General features: G+C 49.4%; 1 non-coding gene across 1 annotated transcript; it reads right to left on the bottom strand.

The window, feature by feature from the left end:
- Nucleotides 1-3,805: 3,805 nt before the first annotated feature.
- Nucleotides 3,806-3,909, bottom strand: LOC112438357 (U6 spliceosomal RNA). The gene has a single exon (XR_003026799.2). It is a non-coding gene; the product is annotated as a U6 spliceosomal RNA (small nuclear RNA).
- Between the last annotated feature and the right edge of the window lie 6,234 nt (nt 3,910-10,143).

Below are 10,143 nucleotides of genomic sequence, written 5' to 3'. Positions count from 1 at the left end.
TCACACAGACCCGGGGAATTTCTCAAAGTTCAAGACGGGCCATATTCCGTGGAATACGGAAGGAGTTGGAGTGATTTCACTTTTCTGATCAAGAACTGATGGCCATTAAAACTCAGCTCCGCAATATATCCCCCCACTCCAAGGGAGGGCTGAAATGATCACTTCGTTTTCTGTTACGGCTACTTTTATATTTTTCAACATTACTGCTGGTCTGTAAGAGAACTAAAACATCTGATTTTCCTCATTTCCTTGTAAAGAGGTGTTCAAATATGTACTTGAATTTAATTATTTCTTCTGGTCAGCTGCAAAAACTGCTTTTCTTCCTTAACCCCTAGCATTTTTATCCTCTTAGCTACAGACAGGTTTCCATGGCGTTGGTTAAAAATTAAGGCCTATTGAGACCATAGTATTTGCTTTCCAGTGAGTAAGAAGCAAGAACTTTAGGATTAAATTCAGCCAAAAAAAAAAAAAGTAAAATTTTGCAAGCAGAGTTCGTGATTTCACCAGCAATACACTAACGTTTTTGGCTACTGAAAACCACTATCCCCAGCCCCATGACTCAGCAGCTAAATCAACAGCCAACATCTCCTACTGGTAAGGACTCTAAGAAATCAGGCACTTGGTACTCTCAGAGCAATTCTAAGGCGTGGCCCTGAAAGGGCTCCAAACAATCTTATTTTACATAAAAATGGTTAGAGAGATAAAGATACTCTGCTGTGGCCAGAACCAGTAAATCTAGCAGGAAATCAGAGGCCGAACATGATCCCGGACTGCTGCCGTTGCAAGATTCTTGGAGGCTGCAGCGCCACATTCTGAGCCAGCACTTCGACCTCACATTGTAGCTAAAATGTTAATGATTACTAGAGATGCCCTGAAATCTTTTTCAAAATTCACAGGCTGCCAAATGCCCTCCCTGTTTCCATAGCTCCTTAGGCTTTGTTAGCAGGCTGTGGGGTTCACAGTTGCTTGTAGTCAGCACAACGGCATTGCATTTAGTTATTATTTCTCACTTGCTGTAAGCTTGTTGAGAAGTTTTATTGGTGGTGGGCAGGTGGGGAATAACTGTCCAAAGCTATCAGAATACCACACCCTGAAGCACTGTAGGTAACACATGCATGGTGTCTGCAGGTGGCCGGGATCAAGGGAGAGTGAATCTGCTACGACCTGTAACTAGCTTGGATTACTGATTCTCCCTGTGATACGTGTGTAAAAATCACTGGTCAGCTTGAGAAAGTGATCTTTGTGAAAGAGGGTCTCCAGCCAGATAGGGAACTTCAGGGTTGGATAAGGAGCTCTGGGGAGGTAAGATACCAGATGAGTGCAGAAGGGGATGTAGGTGGATGGTCCCTCCTCATAACAGATCATGAGGTTTTGGTATTCATCACTCAGTATTTCACGTACACCAGAGACTACATAAAGCATATATAAATCTCTGTGTACCCACATCCCGCTTAAGAAATGGAACACCAGGCTGGGCGCGGTGGCTCACGCCTGTCATCCCAGCACTTCGGGAGGCCGAGGCGGGCGGATGGCGAGGTCAGGAGTTCCAAGACCAGCCTGACCAACATGGTGAAACCCCGTCTCTACTAAAAATATAAAAATCAGCTGGGCTTGGTGGCAGGCGCCTGTAGTCCCAGTTACTCAGGAGGCTGAGGCAGGAGAACCACTTGAACCCGGGAGGTGGAGCTTGCAGTGAGCCGAGATCACGCCACTGCACTCCAGCCTGGATGACAGAGGAAGACACCGTCTCCAAAAAAGAAAGAAAGAAAGAAAGAAAGAAAGAAAGAAATGGAACCCTAGAGTCCAGGCTTAGTGGCTCACATCAGTACTCCCAGCACTTAGGGAGGCTGAGGCAGGAGGATTGCTTGAGCCCAGGAGTTCTAGAACAGCAGGACAGCCTGGGCAACGTGGGGGAGACCCCAGTCTCTGTAAAAACTAAAAAATTGGGCAGATGTGGCACATGCCTGTAGTCCCATCCCAGCTACTTGGGAGACTCGGGTGGGAGTGTCACTTGAGCCCAGGAGGTTAAGATTACAATGAGCTACGATTGTACCAGTGCACTCCAGCCTGGGAGATAAAGACCTGTCTCAAAGGAAGAAATGGGGCCGGACATGGTGGCTCACCCCTGTAATCCCATCACTTTGGGAGGCTGAGGTGGGTGGATCACCTGAGGTCAGGAGTTTGAGACCAGCCTGGCCAACATGGTGAAACCCCATCTCGACTAAAAATACAAAAAATTAGCCAGGTGTGGTGGCACATGCCTGTAATCCCAGCTACTCAGGAGGCTAAGGCAAGAGAATTGCTTGAACCAAGAGGCAGAGGTTGCAGTGAGCCAAGATCACTCCATTGCACTCCAGCCTGGGCAACAAGAGTTAAAAAAAGAAAAAAAAGAAAAGAAATGGAAAGTTAAAAAAAAAAAAGAAAAGAAAAAAGAAATGGAGGCCGGGTGCGGTGGCTCATGCCTGTAATCCCAGCACTTTGGGAGGTTAAGGCGGGTGGATGACCTGAGGTCAGGAGTTCAAGACCAGCCTGGCCAACATGGTGAAACCCCATCTCTACCAAAAATACAAAGATTAGCCGGGTGTGGTGGTACATGCCTGTACTCCCAGCTGCTCGGGAGGCTGAGGCAGGAGAATCATTTGAACCCGGGAGGCGGAGGTTGCAATGAGCCGAGAGTGTGCCACTACACTCCAGCCAGGCGACAGAGCAAGATTCCTTCTCAAAAAAATAAAAGAAATGGAACATTAGTAATGTCATGTAGGTCTCCTGTATGTTCTTTGATCCCAGAGGTAGCCACTATTCTAAATTTTGTGTTTTATTATTCCCTTGCTTTTTTTTTTTTTTTTTTTTGAGACGGAGTCTTACTCTGTCGCCCAGGCTGGAGTGCAGTGGCTGATCTCAGCTCACTTTAAGCTCCGCCTCCCCGGTTCACACCATTCTCCTGCCTCAGCCTCCCGAGTAGCTGGGACTAGAGGCGCCCGCCACCACATCCAGCTAAATTTTTTGTATTTTTGGTAGAGACGGGGTTTCACCGTATTAGCCAGGATGGTCTCGATCTCCTGACCTCGTGATCCACCTGCTTCAGCCTCCCAAAGTGCTGGGATTACAGGTGTGAGCCACCGCACCCGGTCTATTCCCTTGCTTTTTAAAATGATTTTTTTTTTTTTTTTTTAGAAGGAGTCTCATTTTTTTTGCCCAGGCTGGAGTGCACTGGTGCGATCTCGGCTCACTGCAACCTCTGCCTGCTGGATTCAAGCGATCCTCCTGCCTCAGCCTCCTGAGTAGCTGGGATTACAGACACCCACTACCATGCCCGGCCAATTTTTTTTGTATTTTTAGTAGAGGCAGGGTTTTACCGTGTTGGCCAGGCTGGTCTCAAACTCCTGACCTCGTGATCCACCTGCCTCGGCCTCCCAAAGTGATGGGATTACAGGCATGAGCCTCCTCGCCCAGCCTATTATATATTATTTTATATTATTTTATTTTACTTTTGAGACAGAGTCTCTCTCTGTCACCCAGGCTGGAGTGTAGGGGCACAGTCTTGGCTCCCTGCAACCTTTGCCTCCCGGGTTCAAGGGATTCTCCTGCCTCAGCCTCCCGATTAGCTGGGATTACAGCCGCGTGCCACCACGCCCGGCTAAGCTTTTGTATTTTTAGTAGAGATGGGGTCTCACCGTATTAGCTAGGATGGTCTTGATCTCCTGACCTCTTGATCCTCCCGCCTCAGCCTCCCAAAGTGCTGAGATTATAGGTGTGAGCCACCGTGCCCAGCCGTATTTTATTTTTAAATATATATAAAAAAATTAGAAGTACAGAACACGTCACAGATTTGCATGACGTCCTCGCGCAGGGCCCATGCTGATCTTCTCTGGATCATTCCAATTTTTTTTTAGTATATGTGCTGGCAAGTCATGCTAGGTTGGCATTCCTCAGGGTGTCCAAATGAGAGGAGTAAAGGGGAGGTGATTAAGCAAGAAGGCCCAGGGGAGCTGGGGAAGCTGGGAGCAGAGTTCCCCTGGGCAGAGGTCATGAAGGGGCACCCAAGTGACAGCCGAGGGAGAGCAACTTCTGGAAAGTCTGTCTCAGCAGGCAGCAGAGGAAAGCATCTCTATTTGGCATCAAAGAGCTCAGCATGGCCTCCCTCAGGGCCCCAGCGCCTTTATCTTTGGGATGGATGTGATAATAGTCTCGGGGAGGTCAGCAGTCTGGGAATTACTGTTTCAAGCTAGAATGGACACCTAGAAGGCACTAATACCCCTAAATAGTACCTGCAGGAAGTTATCCAGCCAGTTTTCTTTTCACGTGTCTCTGTTCCCTCCCTCTTTTTCACAAAATTCTTAAGGTTGTTGCCGAGGTTCTTTTTTTTTTTTTTTTGAGATGGAGTTTCGCTCTCGTTTCCCAGGCTGGAGTGCAGTGGCGCCATCTCGGTTCACCGCAGCCTCCACCCACCAGGTTCAAGCGATTCTCTTGCCTCACCCTCCCTTGTAGCTGGGATTACAGGCATGTGCCACCACGCCCAGCTAATTTTGTATTTTTAGTAGAGACAGGGTTTCTCCATGTTGGTCAGGCTGGTCTTGAACTCCTGACCTCAGGTGATCCGCCCTCCTTGGCCTTCCAAAGTGCTGGGATTACAGGCGTGAGCCATCGCGCCCAGCCGCTGAGTTTCTTAAGGTTGTCACAGCATCACTTCGAGGCAGGAGTGCCGGCCCCTGGGAAGGCCCTTGTCTTGAGAGGAGGAGAGGTCAGATAACAATTGCTGAGTTCCAGATGGAAAATGAGGAGCCACGTTCTTCAGAAGGTAGTGATCTGGCGTGATTCAGGCGCGGGGAGCAGGGTTTCACCACGCCTTCAGGCACCCCACAAGATAATGAGAAAATTCTCCCTGCATCTATCGCAGACCAATAAAGTTGCTGGGCCGGGCACAGTGGCTCATGCCTGTAATCCCAGCACTTTGGGAGGGCGAGGCAGGCAGATCACCTGAGCTCAGGAGTTCGAGACCAGCCTGGCCAACATGGCAAAACCCCATCTCTACAAAAATACAAAAATTAGCTGGGCGTGGTGGCACACGTGTGTAATCTCAGCTGCTCGGGAGGCTGAGGCAGGAAAATTGCTTGAGTCCAGGAGGCAGAGGTTGCAGTGAGCTGAGATCGTGCCACACTGCACTCCAGCCTGGGCAACACAGTGAGACTCTGTGTCAAAATAAATAAATAAATAAAATAATGTTGCTGAGGCCTCATTACTTGCCAGACACCAGGATGCTTGTATATATAACTCATTTAATCTTGTAAGCACGTCCATGAGCACACTCCATCTGATTGTCTCCACTTTCCAAGGGGCAGGGAGGCAGCAGCTGCTGGCTGAGGTGCCAGAGGACCAACTAACGCAGCCTGGTCCCCAGTCCTCGCCCCCAACCTCAGCATTGTGCTCCTCCAAGATGAAGATTGTTCGTTCCCCTAGTCCTCGGATTCCAGTAAAATGCTGCAACACCACCGTTAGTCCAAGGAACCTTGTCTTGATTTGCCTATCTATACCACAACTACCTAGAATTTAGCTGTAGCAGCTTCAGGATTTGCGAAACATGACTCAGGAAGCTTTTGTGTCTGCCGGATTCTGTGTTCTCTCTAGAACAGGTTTGCAGTCAGGAGAGGCAGCTTGCAGTCAGAAATGCCAGTTACACTGTGTCAGCATTGGAGTTCCAATGATAAAATGTCCCCAACCCCATACTCAGGTTGATGTTTTCTGGCATTTCCTAAGCAGAGGGGTAGAAACTTTCTGATTTTCGGCTGGGCCCCGTGGCTCAAGCCTGTAATCCCACACTTTGGGAGGCCGAGGAGGGCAGATCACTTGAGGTTGGGAGTTCGAGACCAGCCTGGCCAACATGGTGAAACCCTGTCTCTACTGAAAATACAAAAATTAGCTGGGTGTGATGGTGGGTGTCTGTAATCCCAGCTACTCGGGAGGCTGAGGCAGGAGAATTGCTTGAACCCAAGAGGTGGAGGGTGCAGTGAGCTGAGATAGCGCCACTGCACTCCAGCCTGGGTGACAAGAGAGAAACTCTTTTTCAAAAACAAGAGACTTTCTGATTTCGCACAAACACGTTACAGTTCCCATGAAGTGAAGTCCTTGGAAGTAAAGTCCCCACACCTCCTGCGCTGGAATTCTCTGACTAAATGGGGTTTTTGTTTGCTTGTCTTGTTTCCTGGTGGTCAGGGAAATGCTGAGGAGAGAATGGATTTCAGCACAGCATTTCTCAGAGCCTCTTAGGTAATTCTTGGGGCTAGGAGAGAAATGAAGATTTCTCTTCCGCATTTTGAACAGAAAAGCAAGTGGGTAGATTTCTAACTGGCTGAATGAGTCTCCTTAAGGTACTGATCTCAAAAGCAAAGGTAGGAGACTGGATGAAACTGACAGGCTGAGCATGGAGGCTCACACCTATAATTCCAGCACTTTGGGAGGCTGAGGTGGGCAGATCACCTGAGATCGGGAGTTCGAGAGCAGCCTTACCACCAACATGGTGAAACCCCGTCTCTACGAAAAAAATAAAAATTAGCCGGGCGCGGTGGCAGGTGCCTGTAATTCCAGCTACTCAGGAGGCTGAGGCAGGACCACTTGAACCCAGGTGGTGGAGTTTGCAGTGAGCTGAGATCATGCCAGTGCACTCCAGCCTGGGTGACAGAGCGAGACTCTGTCTCAAAACAAACAAACAAAAAAAGGTGGGGCCTTTGGTAGGTGATTGAGCCCTGCCTTCATGAATGGGATTAAGGTTCTCATAAAAGAGGTTGGAGGGAGCTGCCTTTCTCTTCTGCCATGTGAGGGCACAGCATCTATGGAGCAGGGGCAGAAAGCAGGCCCTTACTTGATACCAAATCTGTGGATGCCTTGATCTTGTGTTTCCCAGCCTCCAGACCTGTGAGAAATAAATGTCTACTATTTGTAAATTGCCCAGTCTAAGGAGCTGTGTTTTGGCAGCCGAAGTCATAGTCACAGGCTGCAGATAAACATGAAGTTTAATGGGAGGACATTATTCAACCTACTAGAGCCTCTGACTCTGCAGGGTCTCTCCACATGGCTTCTCATCATTCAGTAGTCTGTCTAGCCCAGGGATTGACGAGCTATGGCCTAGGGTCCAAATTCTGTTTTTATAAATAAAGTTTTGTGGGAACACAGACACACTCATTTCCTTTCTTTTTTGAGACAGGTCTTGCTCTGTTGGCCAGGCTGGAGTGCAGTGCTGCCAATCATGGCTCACTGCAGCCTCAACCTCCCAGGCTCAAGTGATCCTCCCATCTCAGCCTCCCAAGTGGCTGGGACCACAGGTGTGTACCACCATGGCCAGCTAAATTTTTTTTTTAACTTTTTTGTAGACACGGAGTCTCCTATGTTGCCCAGGCTCCGTTTCTTTACATATTGTATATGGCAGCTCTCAAGCCGCAATGGCGAAATCCAGTAGTTTCAACAGAGACTGCAAGGCCCACAAGGCTGAAAATATTTACTATCCAGCCCTTTATAGAGAAAGTGTGCTCACCTGTGGTCCAGCCTAGCTTCTCACATGGAAGCTGTAGCCCAAAAACAAATGATCCAAGAGGGCCAGTCCCAGTGTGCAAGTGCTGATGGCCTCTGCTTGCTGCTGTCTCATTGGCCAAAACAGATCCCATGGTCAAGCCCAGAGTCGGTGGTAGGGGCTACCCACGGGCCTGGATAGTAGGACCCCCCACAACCCAAGAGAGTCTACCACGGCAGTGTGGGAGGTGCTGAAACAGGGAGGCTCAATAAGGAGACTTCTTTCTTTCTTTCTCTTTTTTTTGAGATGAAGTCTTGCTCTGTTGCCCGGGCTGGAGTGCAGTGGCTTGATCTTGGCTCACTGCAACCTCTGGCACCCAGGTTTAAGTGATTCTCCTGCCTCAGCCTCCGAAGTAGCTGGGATTACAGGTGCGTGCCACCACGCCCAGCTAATTTTTGTATACTTACTAGAGACGGAGTTTCAGCATCTTGGCCAGGCTGGTCTTGAACTCCTGACTTCGTGATCCACCCGCCTCGGCCTCCCAAAGTACTGGGATTACAGGCGTGAGCCACCGCGCCCAGCCTTTCTTTTTTTTAAGACAGGGTCTTGCTCTGTCACTGAGGCTGGAGTGCAGTGGCATGATCACAGCTCATTGCAGTTTCAGCCTCCAGGGTTCAAGTGATCCTCCCATCTTAGCCTCCTGAGTAGCTGGGACTACAGGCATGTACCACCACGCCTGGCTAATTTTTAATTTTTTTTGGTAGAGAGAAGTCTCACTTTGTTGTCCAAGCTGATCTAGAACTCTTGGGTTCAAGCGATTCACCAGCTTGGACTCCCAAAGTGCCAGGATTATGGGCATGAGCCACTGCCCAGCCGATGAGGAGACTCTTGCCTTGTCCCAGGGAGAGACCACGGTGGCCCCGTAGGTCTTGTAGGTTGTGGCAGTGGATGTGTGAGAAGTGATTGGATTCCAGATACATTTGCAAGCAAAGCTGATAGTTTTGGCTGGGCACAGTGGCTCATGCCTGTAAGTCCCAGCACTTTGGGAAACCAAGGTGTGAGGATTGCTTGAGCCCAGGCATTTGAGACCAGCCTAGGCAACACAGCAAGACCTTGTCTCAACAACAGCAACAAAAATTAGCTAGGAGAGGTGGCGTGTGCCTGTGGTCCCAGCTATTCAAACAGCTGAGGGTGAGTATCCCTTGAGCCCAGGAGTTAGAGGCTGCAATGAGTTATGATCGTGCCACTGCACTATGGCTTGGGTGACAGAGCGAGACCCTGTCTCTTAGAAGACAAAACGAGCCTGGGCGCGGTGGCTCATGCCTGTAATCCCAGCACTTTGGGAGGCCGAGGCAGGTGGATCACGAGGTCAGGAGTTCAAGACCTGCCTGACCAATATGGTGAAACCCCGTCTCTACTAAAAATAAAAATTAGCCAGGTGTGGTGGTGGGCACCTGTAATCCCAGCTACTTGGGAGGCTGAGGCAGGAGAATTGCTTGAACCTGGGAGGCAGAGATTGCAGTAATCCGAGATCACACCATTGCACTCCAGGCTGGGCAACAAGAGTGAAACTCCATCTCAAAAAATAAAAAATAGGCCGGGCTTGGTGGCTCACGCCTGTAATCCCAGCACTTTGGGAGGCCGAGGTGGGCAGATCACAAGGTCAGGAGATCGAGACCATCCTGGCTAACACAGGGAAACCCCGTCTCTACTAAAAACACAAAAAATTAGCTGGGCGTGGTGGCGTGTGCCTGTAGTCCCAGCTACTCGGGAGGCTGAGGCAGGAGAATGGCTGAACCCGGGAGGCAGAGCTTGTAGTGAGCCGAGTTCGCACCACTGCACTCCAGCCTGGGTGACAGAGCGAGACTGTCTCAAAAAAAAAAATAAATAATGAAAAGTAAAACAAAACAAACAAATGAATAAAAGGATCACTTAGAGTGTGGTTGCTCACACATGTAATCTCAGCACTTTGGGAAGCTGAGGGAGGATCCTTTGAGTCCAGGAGTTTGAGACCAGCCTAGGCAACATAGTGAGACCCCATCTTGTGTCTACAAGAGTTTAAAATGTTAGCCAGGCATGGTGGCATGCACCTATAGTCCTAGCTGCTCAGAAGCCTGAGGCAGGACAAATACTTGAGCCCAGGAGGTTGAGGCTGCAGTGAGCGGTGATTGCGCCATTGCACTCTGGTCTGGGCAACAGAACGAGAGGCTGCCTCAAAAACATAAAAGAAGAAACAGAATCACGTCCAGTGTGAAGTTCGTACTCTGGGGAAGGGTCCTTGGTTCTGAGTAACAAGGACACATAGGGCCCCTCTTAGGGAGGCAGGATGTGAGGGACACAGGAACACACCTCCCCAAGTCCCCGTAGGAAGAGAGCAGACTTGAGATCTGAACTCCACTTACTGAAGGACTATTATGCAATAAAGGGAATAGACCTAGTCTTTGTGGCTCCAGAGATGAGGACGACTATAGAGAGCATTCCCAGGGAGGCCGAGGGCATCTCAGTTTCAGAGAAGAAACCATTTCCAAGATGACATGGTGTTTCCATGTCATCTTGGTTCAGGAGGGGCTGTTCAGGAGAGGCTGGGGGCCCTCTGTGGGAGGGTCTGGAGAATTCCAACATCTGAAGGCTGCAGTTCGGGG

This window comes from Pan paniscus, chromosome 1 (assembly GCF_029289425.2).
Source record: "Pan paniscus chromosome 1, NHGRI_mPanPan1-v2.0_pri, whole genome shotgun sequence".
Classification (NCBI taxonomy): domain Eukaryota; kingdom Metazoa; phylum Chordata; class Mammalia; order Primates; family Hominidae; genus Pan; species Pan paniscus.
The sequence above is the reverse complement of the archived record's forward strand: the minus strand, read 5'-3'. Positions and strand labels throughout refer to the sequence as shown.